At 40.2% G+C, this 18216-nt stretch overlaps 1 protein-coding gene across 4 annotated transcripts in view; it reads right to left on the bottom strand.

Annotated features, from left to right (window-relative positions):
* Positions 1-18216, bottom strand: part of DENND5B (DENN domain containing 5B) — a 228650-nt gene that overhangs the window by 82962 nt on the left and 127472 nt on the right. The gene's annotated exons all lie outside the window — the stretch shown is intronic.

Genomic DNA, 18216 nt, shown 5'->3' with positions numbered 1-18216 from the left:
CCATTGAAAATGTGTAAGAATACTGCTATTGATCCCTTTTCATATACATGTATTATCTATGTAATCCTCAATTCAGAGGCTCTTTTTTTTTTGTATAAATGATCATGGCTATAACCTATAGTTGTCCTGATTATATTTATTTTAGCCTTCATTTCAAGGATACAAGATATTTACAGTCACACTTCCTATGTTAACCTCCAACTGAAATTCAGAGACAAAATGGAAAGTTACTGGAAAATTAAAGGTTGCTTTTCTTATTGTTTTGTTTACATGAGCTAATTTATCAAAACTAAAAACTGTCCACAATATTAAAGTGCCTCTTTCCTCCTCACAGTTTTACTGAAATATAATTAACATAAATATTATATTAGTATTAGGTATATAACATTATAATTTGATATACCCATAAACAGGAAAATATATTACCACAATAAGTTCAGCTAATATTCATTAACTCACATAGTTACAAATGAAGTGCCCTCTAAAACCACTCTGCCATGGATGCTATACATACATATGTCTACTGTTTGTTGTTTAGGTGCTAAGTCTTGTTGGATACTTCTGCAACCCCATGGACTGTAGCCCATCAGGCTGATCTATCCATGGGATTTCCCAGGCAAGAATACTGGAGTGGGTTGCCATTTCCTTCTCCAGGGGATCTTCACAACCCAGGGATAGAACCCGCATTTCCAGCAATTGGCAGGAGCCACCAGTGGTACAGACATATGTCTATAATCCCTATTTAAACCTTTGGAGGCAGACATGTCATAACTTAATTTACAAAGGTAATATTGTGCATACAACACATACATGAACTACCTAGGGCAGCACCCTATAATCAGTTAATGTTTCTGCATCAAACTATATGAGTGTCCGAGTACACCCAAAGAATGTAAATAGGGTCATGCTGGTTCGGATCTAATTTTACTAATAAACATGTTACCAAAAAATGTTTGGTCTTCAGAATGGATATTGTAGAATTGTAATAATTCTCTCACAGAATTCACTGTGCACAAATACAGTAAAATCTGAGGGAGTAGGCTTTGGGGGAGACTTTTTTAAAAAGTTAAGGGAAATGAGCCGATGTTACTTGGTTCATATCAAACTCAAAGAACACCCAACCACACACAAGCAAGATGTTTTCCATTAAAATTTTTCTTGTGTTGTTTTATAATCTGTAAATGACTACTTTTAATAGTCTATAACAGGATTTTGGTCATGAATTATCATCTACCCACAGCCTATATGTATTTAAAAATTTCCTTATCTGATTCATTATTAAGTGTTAGGTGAAAACCTGCTTAGAGGAGCACTTCTAAAAAATATATACCAGGCAGCTTGAAGGAAGAGGGTGCTTCGTATTTTGTGGGTTGCACAGTGACCTTGCTTGTAGCAGATGGTCCCATAGGGCTGCTTATGCTCAACAGAACTGCATGGTTCAGCTGTGAGCATCCCATCACTCTGTGGTAACAGGGAGGCTGAGCTCTGAGAGCTACATCAGTTCCTGGGTTTCAGGGTTTTTAAAATTTTTTTCACAATTATAAGCCAGACACAGGTGAAATGTTCGGGGTTTTAAGCAGTCAGATTGTGTGCCAGTTATCTACTGATCTATTTACTGAGCTCCAAATTCACTCCGCAGGTGGTCTATGAAAATGGACTGGCCAGTTAGCATGTCCTCTTTTACAGTGAGCACACCGTGAAGCTTTGCCAGTAGAGATAACTAGAGAGACACTGCGGAGGAAGGGCTTCTCTCAGTGGCTTTGGAGGACAGTGGATAAGGTGCAGTGTTTTGTGTGCTTTTGTTCCTACTGCACGGCTGATCAGTGGTGTGGATCTGTGAGGACTTTGACGGTCCACTTTCCTGGCCACACACCTAGAGTGGGCAGTCTCAGTGACTAGGCCCTCCTAATAAGGATAGGGCATACTCATAGCTCACAGCGACTGCTCACTTGGACCTGGGAGGTTTGTTTTCTGCTTGTCTGACTGAGGATCAGTTCCAGGCAACCCATTGGCCTCCACCATCCAATAAGCTGTAACCACACCTTCTTCAATGAAGTATGAACCTTAGCCTTGGGAAGTAGGCCTCCTTCCAAGTTGGACCTTCCGAGGATACCCTTTAGAGTGTTCTTCATGTCTTTATGGTTACTTTCCTATTATAGCTTAATAATTCTTCATATCACATTCCTCTATTTAAATTACTGTGTGGTTTAACCTGTTTCCTGATTGGACCAATGCTGAAAGGCAGAGGGTTTTAAGCACTCAAATCAAATCCCTAGCAGCTTGGCTACTTTATTTACTGTTAATGGGAAAATGTTTAATCTCAAAGGAAAAATAACTTCTTTAAGGAATGGCAACTGGCCATCTTAGGCTATTTTCTTGCTTTAATTATGGGAAACTTTCACATGGGGAAGTGAAAACAAATTATATATTTCCCACCTTTCTAGCAGACATGAAAGACTGATATACGTAGTTTATTTTTCCTTCGCCACAATTCTACCCACTTGTTACGTGTGTTTCATGTCTATTCTTCTTTCTAGTTCTGCTTTCTCAAGGACAGTATAAATGCCACATGCTTTTTAATAATGCAGTTACTTAGCAGAAACAAGGCAATTCTTTTTAACTGAATCAAGAAATAAAAGTTAGTTTTCTCTAAACATTTTTTTAAAAAATTAAATAACTTAGGAAAATTATTTTTTCTTTGATACTCAACATGATGAATGTGTAGTAAGTTTCCATATTTAAGATATGTCTCAGCTTCATAATTTGGTCCTTTCTTGCCTCATTTCTTACCACCACATATGTAGCCAAATCATATGTTAGCAATTCAGTTCTGAACATGACAGGTCCCTGCGCCTCTGTAATCCTTTCCCTCTGCCCAGGATGTCTCTTTCCCTTGCAGTACCTGGCGAAGTTCCACTTTTTCTTTAGGCAGTGGTTCCTTTGTAAAGCATTCCCTAAATACTTTTTATTGGCACTACAGTCCCTTTCACATGCTTCCACAGTATCCCACCTCTATTTTCATCACAGTAATTATTCCTCCCAGTAAAACTATCAAAATTCTATTATAATTATCTATTTATGTGTCTCTCCTCTCTTCCCGGCTAAACATTGTTAGAGCACCAATGACTATATTTTTAATCTCAGAGTTTCCAGCACTTGGTACATGGCCTACTACATAGTGAATGGTCAACAAATGTACACTGAGAAATTATTATGTGAACATCTAAGGCATGTAAAATGAAATAAAACTACCGGACATTATGCTTGACCATCAGTTCAGTTTAGTTCAGTCGCTCAGTTGTGTCTGACTCTTTGCAACCCCGTGAATCGCAGCACGCCAGGCCTCCCTGTCCATCACCAACTCCCGGAGTTCACTCAGACTCACGTCCATCGAGTCAGTGATGCCATCCAGCCATCTCATCCTCTGTCGTCCCCTTCTCCTCCTGCCCCCAATCCCTCCCAGCATCAGACTCTTTTCCAATGAGTCAACTCTGCATGAGGTGGCCAAAGTACTGGAGTTTCAGCTTTAGCATCATTCCTTCCAAAGAAATCCCAGGGCTGATCTCCTTCAGAATGGACTGGTTGGATCTCCTTGAGTCCAAGGGACTCCCAAGAGTCTTTTCCAGCACCACAGCTCAAAAGCATCAATTCTTCTGTGCTCAGCTTTCTTCACAGTCCAACTCTCACATCCATGCAAGACCACAGGAAAAACCATAGCCTTGACTAGACAGACCTTAGTCGGCAAAGTAATGCCTCTGCTTTTGAATATGCTATCTAGGTTGGTCATAACTTTTCTTCCAAGGAGTGTCCTTTAATTTCATGGCTCCAATCACCATCTGCAGTGATTTTCTGACACTATTTCCACTGTTTCCCCATCTATTTCCCATGAAGTGATGGGACTGGATGCCATGATCTTCGTTTTCTGAATGTTGAGCTTTAAGCCAACTTTTTCACTCTCCACTTTCACTTTCATCAAGAGGCTTTTTAGTTCCTCTTCACTTTCTGCCATAAAGGTGGTGTCATCTGCATATCTGAGGTTACTGATATTTCTCCTGGCAATCTTGATTCCATGTTTTACAACAAAACACACTGTCAAAAATTTGCCTAGCAGTGGCAAAAGCACAGACCCTGAGATGGCCTGGCCTCTGGTATCTCATCCCTGGGACTTGGCCCCTGTCTACCAGCATCACTGTGAAGAATAAGGTCAGCCCTATGGGGACAGTCAAGCAGCCTGAGGCTGGAACTGAGATTGGGAGCACAGGACCCAGGCTACAGCCTCAGGAGATGGCTGAGTGACACAGGACAGGTCTAGTGCTGGCTGATGGTGCAACAGCCCATGGAAAGGCCGCACTTACTGGGGTTTACATATTACGAAGCACTGACAATGGAGGTGTGAAGATAGTCGTGTCCAGCATACCTTTGGTGAACATCCTGATGAAAGCTGGAAGATTACACATGTACTAACCCAGGGCAGTGACTGGCTACTGATTGAGCCAGACTGGCTTTGAGGCCTTGGACCTGACTAGTTCACAAAGGTATCTCAAAAGGCAGATTACAAATTCAAAGAGCATTTAAAAAATTAGCCTCAATGATGGCTGAAGAGTGAGCTATATTTTGCTTATCAGATTGACAAAGATTAAAAAAGAAAATCCCAGCAAAAATGTGGAGGAAAGAGTATTCTCATATATTGTCTTATAAAGGCAGCATAAATTGCTAGACCTTTGTACTCAGCAATATTTTTCAAAAGCTTAAAAATAAAACAGATCATCTGACCCAGAAATTCTAGTTAATTTATCATATAAACAAACGTATATGTACATGGATGCTTAAAGTGTATAAAATGTTATTTATACAGTAAACTATTTGCAATATTCTAAGTAATTAACAAAAGGGTTAGATTTATGGCCACTTATATAATGAAATATACTAAAGCTATTAAGAGCATATCTATATTATTACCATGGAAAACCAAAATGTGTTTGGCAGCAGTAGGAAGCAGGTAGGTACTAAAAATTTGCTAAAACTCCCCTTTGGGAATTTGGGTACTTTGGGTACATATTCCCAAAGAACCAGTTAGAACTGGAAATAGAACAACAGATTGGTTCCAAATAGGAAAAGGAGTACATCAAGGCTGTGTATTGTCACCTTGCTTAATTAACTTATATGCAGAGTACATCATGAGAAACGCTGGACTGGAAGAAACACAAGCTGGAATCAAGACTGCCAGAAGAAATATCAATAACCTCAGATATGCAGATGACACCACCCTTATGGCAGAAAGTGAAGAGGAACTAAAAAGTCTCTTGATGAAAGTAAAAGAGGAGAGTGAAAAAGTTGGCTTAAAGCCCAACATTCAGAAAACGAAGATCATGGCATCCAGTCCCATCACTTCATGGGAAATAGATGGGGAAACAGTGGAACCAGTGTCAGACTTTTTTTTTTGGTCTCCAAAATCACTGCAGATGGTGATTGGAGCCATGAAATTAAAAGATGTTTACTCCTTGGAAGGAAAGTTATGACCAACCTAGATAGCATATTCAAAAGCAGAGATATTACTTTGCTAACAAAGGTCCGTCTAGTCAAGGCTATGGTTTTTCCAGTGGTCATGTATGGATGTGAGAATTGAACTGTGAAGAAAGCTGAGTGCCAAAGAATTGATGCTTTTGAGCTGTGGTGTTGGAGAAGATTCTTGAGAGTCCCTTGGACTACAAGGAGATCCAACCAGTCCATCCTAAAGGAGATCATTCCTGGGTGTTCATTGGAAGGACTGGTGCTGAGGCTGAAACTCCAATACTCTGGCCACCTCATGTGAAGAGTTGACTGGAAAAGACCCTGATGCTGGGAGGGATTGGGGGCAGGAGGAGAAGGGGAGGACAGAGGATGAGATGACTAGATGGCATCACTGACTCGATGCACTTGAGTTTGGGTGAACTCCAGGAGTTGGTGATGGACAGGGATGCCTGGCGTGCTGCGATTCATGGGGTCGCCAAGAGTCAGAGTCAGACATGACTGAGTGACTGAACTGAACTGAACCCAAAGAACTGAAGGCAGAGTGCTGAAGAAGATATAGTCAAATGTCTATGTTTATAGTACCATTATTCACAGTAGCCAAGGTGGAAACAAAATGGGTAAATGGATAAACAAAATGTGGTATATACATATAATGGAATGCTTTTTTGCTTTTCTTTTTAAAAAATTTTATACAATGGAATGTTATTCAGCCTTAAGAAGGAAGGAAATCCTGGCATATGCTACAATGTGGATGAACGTTAACGACATTATGCTAAGTGAAATAAGCGAGTCATAGAAAGACAAATACTGTATAATTCCACTTAGATGAGGTACTTAAAGTAGTCAGTTCATAGAAACAAATGAAGAATGGCGGTTGTCAGGAAGGGACTAAGAGGACTAGGAAACAGGGAGTTACTGTTGAATGGGTATAGAGCTTCAGTTTTGCAAGAGGAAAAACCTCTGGAGATTGGTTGCAAAACAATCTGAATATACTTAGTGCAATGTGAATATACTGAATTTTTCACTAAGCAGTAGTTACGATGGTAAATTCATACATCTTTTTTTTTACTACAATTTTAAAAACTTACTGAATCTAATCTATATGGAAATAATCTGTGGGAAGTGGAATCCCCTCCAAAATGGATCTATAAGAATAAATAATTTGAATCTGACTTGAAAATGATTTTTTATTTGATATGAGATGACTTTTTAAGAAAGTATATATAGGTTTCAAAGACAAATAGGCTTGCAAAATAGGTAATGAAATATATATTCATTGAAAATTGTTTTCTATATTAAAGATCTTGTTTAATTCATAATTTTAAATATAACTTCCTATAAATATCTATATTCATAAAAATATAATTTTCTAACACTCATGAGGATCTGTGCAAAGTAGTATCTCTTATTGCTTCAACAATGGTTACAACAAAAACAAAATATTTACATACATACTGGGTACTTAAATTATTTAATGTAGGTTAAACATAATTGGTAATTGCTGGTAAAAGAGAAAAAAGATCTGCATTATTTCCCTTTTTATATTACTAACAGTTATATTATACCTAACATTTGTTATAGTCTATAATAACTGTCACAATCTGTTCATTTTTAGTTCAATGATCTGTTTTAAACATTTCTATTTATGACAATGTTATAGACTAGGGCTCCAAAACTAACCTAAAAATGGTAAATAAAATAACTATTTAACACCCAGTATGTGACCATATGAATTTGCAAAAAAATATAAAGGAAGTCATTGGAGGCCGGGAACAAAATGGGAGTGAGATTTCAGTGTGGTAAAGATGAAATGTCTGGCTGTCTTTGGAGTGTTTACTGAACTAAGGTGGCCAAAGCTTCAGTATTATTTTTGTGCATGCTGAGGGACAAAGTTCAAGAAGGGCTAGAATTAAAATGGTAGATCCTCTTGCAAAAAAGTCAGATCTAAAAAGGGCAAAAAACTCAGGGAAAGGAGACCAAGAAAGGAAAAAATAAAACCAAAATGATTACAACAAAAAGTCTGTGTTGCCAACGAAAATTGTCTGCTCTGGCCCTGGCCCTGGCCCAGGGAGGAAGGTGGAAAAAAGCCTTCCTGAAAATTCCTATCTACTGGCTAGTTTTCAAAGGTGTTTAGGGCTCTCATGCTATTTGTAAGGCCCAAAGAAAGACTCACAGTGAAAACTAGAGCTTAAAGTAAACTAATCTGTGCTGCCAGTGAATTCAGGTACTTGGTGAAAGAAAATACAAACCCTCCCTGGAGGAATAAATCCTCAATCCTCAATTCATGAAATACTGAATTTATGTGAAAAAGAATGTAAGATGTGTATGTTTAATGTATTTAAGGAAATTAAGAGAAAAATTAGGAGTAAGACTATTTATAGGACCACTGAAATTAAAATGTCAAAGGAAGGGTTAACTAAGGATTGATTAAACATGGGCAAAAGGAGAATAAGGTGAGAGATAAATCAATCAGAATACAGCAAAGAGACAGACAGACAGAAAAAGAGGTCGAAAGATATGGAAGACTGAGCAAGACAGAGTAACACATTTAATTAAAGTTTCAAGAGGATAAAAAAAGAAAAAAGACAGATGGAAGTAAAATTCAGAAAGAAAACTGAGAATTTTCCAAAACTGGTGAGAAATATTAATCCTAGATTTCAGGAAACACAATGAATCACACTAGGACAAATAAAGAAATCCTCATCTAGATAAATCACAGTAAAAATATGGGACACCAAGGACAAACAAAATCATATATAGAGCCAGAATGAAAAAAGATTTCTGGCCAAGGAATGACAATGAGAGTGACTATAATAAATGACTTCTCATTTAAATGAGAATGGAATGGTTTCAAGAAGATACTGGAATATAATGTGCTAAGAGGGAGAGGAAAACAAACCTTTCAGTACAGAATTTAATATCTAATGAAACCATCTTTCAAAAACAAGGACAAATTTAAAACACTGTTAGATGAACAAAATCTAATAGAGAATGCCACCTCACTTAAGGAACTTGTAAGGATAAACTTTAGGAATAAGGAGACTAATCCCAGAAGAAATATTTAAGATATAAGATGGAATGTGAATTTTCAACAAATGGCAATTATGAGTAAGTTCAAGCAAAATCAAGTAAATAAATATATCTAACTTGAGGGATTATTAAAATTTTGAACAACTATAAAAAGTAAGCCATGATGGGGGTGACTGAAGTCAAAGCATTTTTAGAGTATCTGTATTTTAAAGATTCTTATTAACATAATACTGAGTGTTCATGTTAAAACCTCAAAGCTTACCATTAATAAAGGGAAACAGAGCATATCACATCTACAATAATTAAATTAAAAAAACAAATGAGAAAAATCTTTCAATTATTTCAAAAGAAGGCAAAAAAGAAAAAAAAGGAGAAAGGCAAATGGTTAAAATAAATGAAAAATTTAAAATCATTAGAATATTGAATAATGAAAATACCAGATACTAAGACTTCATGGCAAATAGATGGGGAAACATGGAAACAGTGACAGACTTTATTTCTTTGGGCTCCAAAATAACTGCAGATAGTGACTGCAGCCATGATATTAAAAGACGCTTGCTCCTTGGAAGAAAAGCTATGACCAAGCTAGACAGCATATTATAAAGCAGAGATATTACTTTGCCAACAAAGGTCTGTCTAGTCAAAGTTACGGTTTTTCCAATAGTCATGTATGGATGTGAGAGTTGGACTATAAAGAAAGCTGAGCACCGAAGAATTGATGTTTTTGAACTGTGGTGCTAGAGAAGACTCTTGAGAGTCCCTTGGACTGCAAAGAAGATCCAACCAGTCCATCCTAAAGGAAATCAGTCCTGAATATTCAATGCAAGGACTGATGCTGAAGCTGAAACTCCAATACTTTGACCACCTGATGCGAAGAACTGACTCATTTGAAAAGACCCTGATGCTAGGAGAGATTGAAGGCGGGAGGAGAAGGGGATGACAAGAGGATGAGATGGTTGGATGGCATCACTGACTCAATGAACATGAGTCTGAGTAAACTTTGGGAGCTGGTGATGGACAGGGAGGCCTGGGGTGCTGCAGTCCATGGGGCTGCAAGGAGTCAGACATGATTGAATGACTGAACTGAAGACTTGTAGGGTACAACGATCACAGCACTCAAACACTCTAGATGCTAATATTTGGTGGTGGGGTGAGCCCAATGCAAATAAAAAACAAAACCATAAATTAATAAAGTAGAAAATAAAGATACAACAGAAAATACAGACAAAGGTAAAAGTTCTTTATAAAGAGCAGTAAAACTGACACACTTTACGGGAAAATAATCAAGAGAAAAAAGAGAGCAGGCACAAATAAACAGCATGAGGGATGAAAAGGGGAACAAAACTACAGACAGCAGAGATTAAGATGATAAGGAAATATAATTAAGACTTTATGTCAAGCTGAACGGCAAGAGAATTTTTCCTAGATAAATAAGAAATGAACAAAAATTGATTCAAGAAGGAATAGAGGAGCTTCTAGGTTGGTGAACACACTGAGGTGGGGTGGGGGGAGGCCCGCCCTCCAGGCACGGAAGCTATGCGTTCCTCCTCGCATACGTTCTCCTATACATCTCCATTTGGCTGTTTCTGAGTTGTAGCCTTTGTGATAAATGGTGACAGTAAGTAAAGTGCTTCCTTGAGTTTTATGAGCTGCTCTAGTGAATCCTGAATTCACAGTTGGCTGGACAGAAATGTGGGTAACCTGATCACCCTATTTGTGGCTGGTGTCTGAAGTGAGGGCAGTTCTGCAGGACCAAAACTTTAAACCTGATGTTAAATTCACGTGACTAGTGTCAAAGTGAACTGAATTGCCAGTATCATGTCTGACAGATGTCAGGAAAGAAAAAAAACTCTCATTCATTGTCAGAAAATGTGGGAGCTAACAGAATGATTTAGGTTTGTAGAAACATGTGGTCTGGGGAGAGAAAGGATGAGGAGCAGGGCAGGGTATGAGGAACTGGAGAAACAATGAGGAGCAGGGCAGGGTATGAGGAACTGTTGACCCATGGGAGGCCACATGGTTAATCACGGTATAGAGCAAAAGTTGTGCTGAGATAAATCACTGAAGGTAAAAGTTATTAATGGAATTTATTGATGGATCTAACTCCTGGGGAGTTGTTTCAATGGATGTATAAAGAAACCAGTAAGAAAAAAAGTGACAGGTGCAATTCTTTGACTGATTGAGCTATAACAGCTAAAACAAAATTAAAAGAGACGGCAAGGTCAGATTTTGTTGCTGGGCAATCTAGCTTCAAAGCTTCCCTCAAAGGGAACAATTATCTGGGGACAAAGGTCACCAAGGTTCACTGTGGGGGTTGGGAAGGGCAAAACCAAGAAACTAGTGAGAACAGGGGCTTACTGTGAAGGAACTATCATTTCCTTTGTAGACTGGCACCACCAGCTTCCTGAAGAAGCTTTACTAAAGGACTAAGAAAGAAATTTAGGAGGAGTATATTCATTTTTAAATGCTGTAGAGTGGAAGGGTTGATGCAGGACCACAGCTAACTATGGGACAATCACAGATGGCTATCCATGACACAGACATCACAGTGGGTTATTCCTGAGAGAACAGCCAGCCTAGTGAACTGGATAAAAGCTACTATGTTTACACAAAGAACAGGGACTGCCTGACTCCCTCTAAAAATGTACAGTAGAATAACCCAGATGAATTCACCCCATGAGCGGCTAAGCTTTCACTTTTCACTATCTTGCACTGGAGAAGGAAATGGCAATCCACTCCAGTGTTCTTGCCTGGAGAATCCCAGGGGCAGGGGAGCCTGGTGGGCTGCTGTCTATGGGGTCGCACAGAGTCAGACCTGACTGAAGCGACTTAGCAGCAGCAGCAGAGGAGTGGAAAAGAGGAAAAAGAAAGAAAGGCGTCACAGGACTCATTCCCGAAGGATGGAAATCTGTGGATGGTTATTAAGAAATGGGATGAATAAAATGGGCATTGATGGGGTTGAAACAAAGGTCTTTTAAAAAATGTATATTTTTATTTATTTATTTATTTGGCTGCCTTAGGTCTTTGTTGCAGCACTCAGGCTTACTAAACCCATGGGGGATCTGAGCTCTTCCATCAGGGATCAAAATCATGTCCCCTGCATTGCAAAGTAGATCCCTAACCACTGGACCACCAGAGAAGTCCCTGAAACAAAGGATTTAACACAGTACTATTTGAGACTGGCTGGATCAAAGGGATCCTCCTGCTGCTGCTAAGTCGCTTCAGTCGTGTCCGACTCTGTGCGACCCCACAGACGGCAGCCCATCAGGCTCCCCCGTCCCTGGGATTTTCCAGGCAAGAACATTGGAGTGGGTTGCCATTTCCTTCTCCAGTGCAGGAAAGTGAAAAGTCAAAGTGAAGTCGCTCAGTTGTGTCCGACTCCTAGCGAGCCGAAGGACTGCAGCCCACCAGGCTCCTCCGTCCATGGGATTTTCCAGGCAAGAGTACTAGAGTGGGGAGCCATTGCCTTCTCCAGGGACCCTGCTAGTATCCCTGTATAAAATGGCGTTAAACTAGTTGAGTCTATCTACCCCAGTTTGGACAAATTTAAGACACAGGGAAAGCAAAGATTATAATGAGAAACCGTACAGGGTAACAGGCAGATTATCTGAGATGAAGACTGACAAGAAGGACCAAAGTCTCTTGGCTCAAACCCCCTGCTGGCTAAAATGATCAGGGAAGAGAAGTTTCTGGGACTCCTTTACTTGGATGGGACCGCATGCGCTATGATACCAAAACCCTCTGGTGAAGTCTTAACACAGGCTACAAATAGATTGAGAGAATATGAAAAAAGTTAAGGTTGACTGGATTAAGGTTAAAGTCTGGGTGAAAACTGGAATCTTTCAACAGGCTTTGTTGTTGTTGTTCAGTCTCTAAGCTGTGTTCAACTCTCTGACACCCCATGGAATGCAACACGCCAGGCTTCCCTGTCCTTCACTGTCTCCCAGAGTTAGTTCAAACTCATGTCCATTGAGTCAGTGATGCCATTCAACCATCTCATTCTCTGTTGCCATCTTCTCCGCTTGCCCTCAATCTTTTCCAGAATCAGGGCCTTTTCCAATGAGTCAGCTCTTCATATCAGGTGGCCAAAGTATTGGAGCTTCAGCTTTAGCACTGGTCCTTCCAAGGAATTTTCAGGGTTGATTTCCTTAAGATTAACTGGTTTGATCTGCCTGCAGTCCAAGGGACTCTCAAGAGTCTTCAGCAGCAGAATCCAAAAGCATCAATTCTTCTGTGCTCAGCTTTCTTTATGGTCCACCTCTCTCATCTATACATGACTACTGGAAAAACTATATGGACCTTTGTTGGCAAAGTGATGTTTCTCCATTTTATATGCTGTCTAGGTTGGTCATAGCTTTTCTTCCAAGGAGCAAGAGTCTTTGAATTTCATGGCTGTAGTCACCACCCACAGTGATTTTGGAGCCCAAGGAAATAAAGTCTGTTACTGTTTCCACTTTTCATCCATCTTATTTGTCATAAAGTGATGGGACTAGATACTATGATCTTTGCTTTCTGAATGTTGAGTTTGAAGCCAGCTTTTTCACTCTCCTTTTTCACCTTCATCAAGAGGCTCGTTAGTTCCTCTTCACTTTCTGCCATTAGAGTGGTATCATCTGCGTATCTAAGGTTGTTGATATTTTCCCCATCAATCTTGATTCCAGCTTGTGAGTCATCCAGCCCAGAATTTAGCATGATTTACTCTGCATGGAAATTAAATAAGCAGGGTGGCCTTGATGTACTCCTTTCCCAATTTTGAACCAGTCTGTTGTTCCATGTCTGGTTCTAACTACTGCTTCTTAATCAGCATACACATTTCTCAGGAGGCAGTAAGGCGGTATTTCCATCTCTAGAAGAATTTTCCATAGTTTATTGTGATCCACACAGTGAAAGGCTTTAGCATAGTTAATGAAGCAGAAGTAGATGTTTTTCATGAATTCTCTTGCCTTTTCTATGATCCAGCAGTTGTCAGCAATTTGATCTCTGGTTCCTCTGCCTTTTCTAAATCTAGCTTGTACATCTGGAAGTTTTCCATTCATGGACTGCTGAAAGAAAGCTTGAAGGATTTTGAGCATAATCTTGGTAGTATACGAAATGAGTACAGCTATACAGTAATTTGAACATTCTTTGGCATTGCTTTTCTTTGGTATTGGAATGAAAACTGACCTTTTCCAGTGCTGTGGCCACTGCTGAGTTTTCCAAATTTGCTGGCATATTGAGTGCAACACTTTAAAGGCATCATCCTTTAGGATTTGAAATAGCTCAACTGGAATTCCATCCCCTTCACTAGCTTTGCTCATAGTGATACTTTCCAAGGCCCACTTGACTTCACACTCCAGGATGTCTGGCTCTATGTGAGTGACTGTACCATTTTGGTTATCTGGGTCATTAAGACATTTTTTGTACAGTTCTTCTGTGTATTCTTGCTACCTCTTCTTAATATCTTCTTCTTCTGTTAGGTCCTTGCCATTTCTACCCTTTTTTTGGTGCCCATCTTTCCATGAAATGTTCCCTTGGTATCTCTAATTTTCTTGAAAATATCTCTATTTTTTGCCATTGTATTGTTTTCCTTTATTTCTCTGCATTGTTCACTTAAGAAGGCTTTCTTATCTTTCTTTGCTAGTCTCTGGAATTCTGCATTCAGTTGGGTATATATTTCCCTTTCTATTTGCCTTCTGTTTCTCTTCTTTTCTCAGCTATTTGTAAGGCCTCCTCAACAACCACTTTGACTTTTTGCATTTCTTTTTCTTGGGGATGGTTTCGGTCACTACCTCTTGCACAATGTTATGAAGCTCTGTCCACAGTTCTTCAGGCACTCTGTTTACCAGGTCTAATTCCTTGAATCTACTCAAACTCCACTGTATAATGATAAGGGATTTGACTTAGGTCGTATCTGAATGGCCTAGGCTTTCCTGGTGGATCAGACAGTAAAGAATCTGCCTACAATGCAGGAGATCCAGGTTTGATCCCTGGGTTGGGAAGACCCCTGGAGAAAGGAATGGCAACCCACTCCAGTATTCTTTTTTTTTAAATCCCATATGTTTTGGGGGTTTCCCTGCTATCTCAGATGGTAAAGAATCTGCCTGCAATGCAGCAGATCTAGGTTTGATTCCCAGATCGGGAAGATCCCCTAAAAAAGCCAACGGCAACCCACTCCAGTATTCTTGCTTGGAGAATCCCATGAACAGGAGAGCCTGGCAGGCTACAGTCCATGGGGTCTTCTGCTCATGAGGTCACAAAGAGTTGGACATGACTAAACAACTCACACTTTCACATTCACTGAATGGTCTACTGGTTTTCACTACTTTCTTCAATTTGAGCCTGAAGTTTGCAATAAGGAGCTGGTGATGTGAGCCACAGTCAGCTCCAGATCTTGTTTTTGTTCACTGTGTAGAGCATCTCCATCTTCAGCTACAAAGAATATAATCAATCTGATTTCAGTACTGACCATCTGGCAAAGCCCATGTGTAGAGTTGTCCACAGGCTTACTTCAATGGTTTATAGGAATAGATACTATGTCTAAACAGGACAGATACTATCTATAGATACTATACTAAAGATAGATACTATACTAAACATACTATGTCTTCCCCCAACATGAAACAGATGGCATGTCGACTGCCCTCCAAACAATATTAACTGGACATCATGCTAAATGAGAACAAGACTGCCTAAGCCCGTACAGTGTTGCAGACAAGAAGCTGGAGTCTGGAGACAAACTCTGTACAGCAGCTCTACAGAGAACACAGACTGGCACTTAGGGCAAAAGCCTGTGACTGACTCCCAGTGACAAAAAACAACTGGGATTCTGGACTGGAGAACTTCCATTTGAGAGGCAATCACTAGCCTGCTACTGCACGTTAGTCTAAATTGCCCCTATAAACTTAAAACAAAATGATACTGAAACCCTATATAATCACGGTGTCTTGGGTGATCAGAAAAACACTCTAATGAGGAAGACAATGCACATAAGAGTTTATACAGAATCTTGTTAGGAGGAAAATACAAGGAGATACAACCAAGAGCTTTTTTTCCCAGAGAACTGAGTGAGGAGGTACCAGATTATATTGTCACTTGGACAGCATAAATATTTCTCAACTGACCAACACAGAGCTTCTTGGTTATGGGTGACAGATTCAAGGTGAATGGCCATTACTTTGATTGAAGCAGGTAAACACAAATGGGCTCAGTGGACTGACTTGCATGCTGTTTTCTTAGCAGTGATGGACAAACTAAACAATGGTAAAAGTCCATGCGTGCGTGTGTGCTAAGTCGCTTCAGTTGTGTTCAACTCTCTGTGGCCCCATGGACTATAGCCCGCCAGGCTTCTCTGTCCATGGATTCTCCAGGCAAGAATACTGGAGTGGGTTGCTATGCCCTCCTCCAGGGGATCTCCTGACCCAAGGATCAAACCTGCAGCTCCTGTGCCTCCTGCATTGCAGGCAGATTCTTTACTGCTGAGCCACCTGGGAAATCCAAAAGTATATATGCTTAGGTTTTTACTGACTCATGCACAGTGGAAAACTGGACTACTAAAAGGATGTCTGTGTAAGCTGCAGCCATATGGAAATCCCTCTGGGAATCCATGGACCACATTAAATAGGACATGCTAACGCTCATCAGAAGAACCCGCTTTCAGGTTTGGGAGGTAACTGTGACCCCGAAGTGGACCTTTTGGTATACTCCCTTGAAATGCCCACCTAGAGACTTCAGCAATGCAGAGATGGGCTGAATCTATATATAATCTTCTTATAACCTCTGAGGCACAAATTGCCAACAACAACTATTTTTGTCTGCTAACAAGAGAGACAGAGGCTGCAGATGGCTGTGGGGAAGATTCCCCAGAGGGGAAGGCCCTGCTACACATAGCCAGCAAGTAGATTACACTGGATTAATGCCAGCGGCCCTGGTAGGAGGGCTGTAAATGGGTCCTACCAGGAATAGATGCTTCAGACTGGGCTTTGCAGTCTGAACTAGATGCAAATGCTTAAAATACTAGGAGAGGAGTGGAACAGAAGATACTCTACCAATGTGGGCTGACAAGTTACACATTTTCAGAGTATGGGACACAACATGCTTCACAGCACACAGAGTCCAACAGTGGGTAAAGAGATACCACATCAAACAGACATACGATGCTGTTTATCACCCTCACAGTAATGGCTTAACTGAGAGTTAGAACAGGCAGGTGAAACATCTGCTGTCTAAAAGGGCAAGACAGACAAAAGCATAAAGGGCTGACTTACATGCCTTTGCAAGTGTGTGATCACACTCAACTACTATACAGATACCTCTGTGTTTCCCAGGGCAATGCCCTGGGAGACATTTTCATACAACAGGATGACAGACTGAACTAAACAGTAATAACAATGGGACCAGTAATATGCCAACATTGTCTTAACTGTTAGGATCCTTGTGCTATAAGGGATCACAGTCAAAGGCCAGGGAATGGTCTGTGGTATAACAAAAATATTTTACTTTTGTCCGCAGTTGATGATAGTGACGATGATGATGATAATGATGACAGAGGAGGAGTGGGAGGGGGATGGGAGAGGAGAAATCACTTCAATTCAGTTCAGTCAGTCGTGTCCAACTCTTTGCAACTTCATGAACTGCAGCACGCCAGGCCTCCCTGTCCATTACCAACTCCCGGAGTTTACTCAAACTCATGTCCACTGAGTCAGTGATGCCACCAACCATCTGAGTCAGTTCTTTGCATCAGGTGGCCAAAGTATTGGAGTTTCAGCTTCAGTATCAGTCCTTCCAGTGAATAGTCAGGGAATACTGATTCCCTGAATTCAAAGGAAATATTCAAAGGGAATACTGATTTCCTTTAGGATTGACTGGTTGGATCTCCTGGCTGTCCAAGGGACTCTTAAGAGTCTTCTCCAACACCACAGTTCTAAAGCATCCATTCTTCGGTGCTCAGCTTTCTTTATAGTCCAACTCTCACATCCTACATGACTACTGGAAAAACCATAGCTTTGACTAGATGGATCTTTGTTGGTAATGTCTCTGCTTTTTAATATGCTGTCTAGGTTGGTCATACCTTTTCTTCCAAGGAGCAAGCGTCTTTTAATTTCATGGCTACAGTCACCATCCGCAGTAATTTTGGAGCCCAAGAAAATAAAGTCTCTCACTGTTTCCATTGTTTCCTCATCTATTTGCCATGAAGTGATGGGACCAGATGCCAAGATCTTAGTTTTCTGAATGTTGAGTTTTAAGCCAGCTTTTTCACTCTCTTCTTTCATTTTCATCAAGAAGCTCTTTAGTTCTTTGCTTTCTGCCAAGAGGTGGTGTCATCTGCATATCTGAGGTTACTGATATAGAAAACCCTAAATAAACCATTAAAGATACTGCTCTGGTACTTAACATCTTTCCAACAAGACCAAACAGACTGACAGGTTCCCTCAAATAGTCATGGATCAAACAATGACAATCTTAAATGAATTCTTCTCCATTTTATCTTCCAGAGCAAAATGGAATACTTTTCAACTCATTCTATGAAGCTGCTGCTGCTGCTAAGTCACTTCAGTCGTGTCCGACTCTGTGTGACTCCATAGATGGCAGCCCACCAGGCTCCCCCATCCCTGGGATTTTCCAGGCAAGAACACTGGAGTGGGTTACCATTTCTTCCTCCAATGCATGAAAGTGAAAAGTGAAAGGGAAGTCGCTCAC

Source organism: Ovis canadensis, chromosome 3 (assembly GCF_042477335.2).
Source record: "Ovis canadensis isolate MfBH-ARS-UI-01 breed Bighorn chromosome 3, ARS-UI_OviCan_v2, whole genome shotgun sequence".
In the NCBI taxonomy this organism is placed as follows: domain Eukaryota; kingdom Metazoa; phylum Chordata; class Mammalia; order Artiodactyla; family Bovidae; genus Ovis; species Ovis canadensis.
This window is presented reverse-complemented; position numbering and strand designations above follow the sequence as displayed.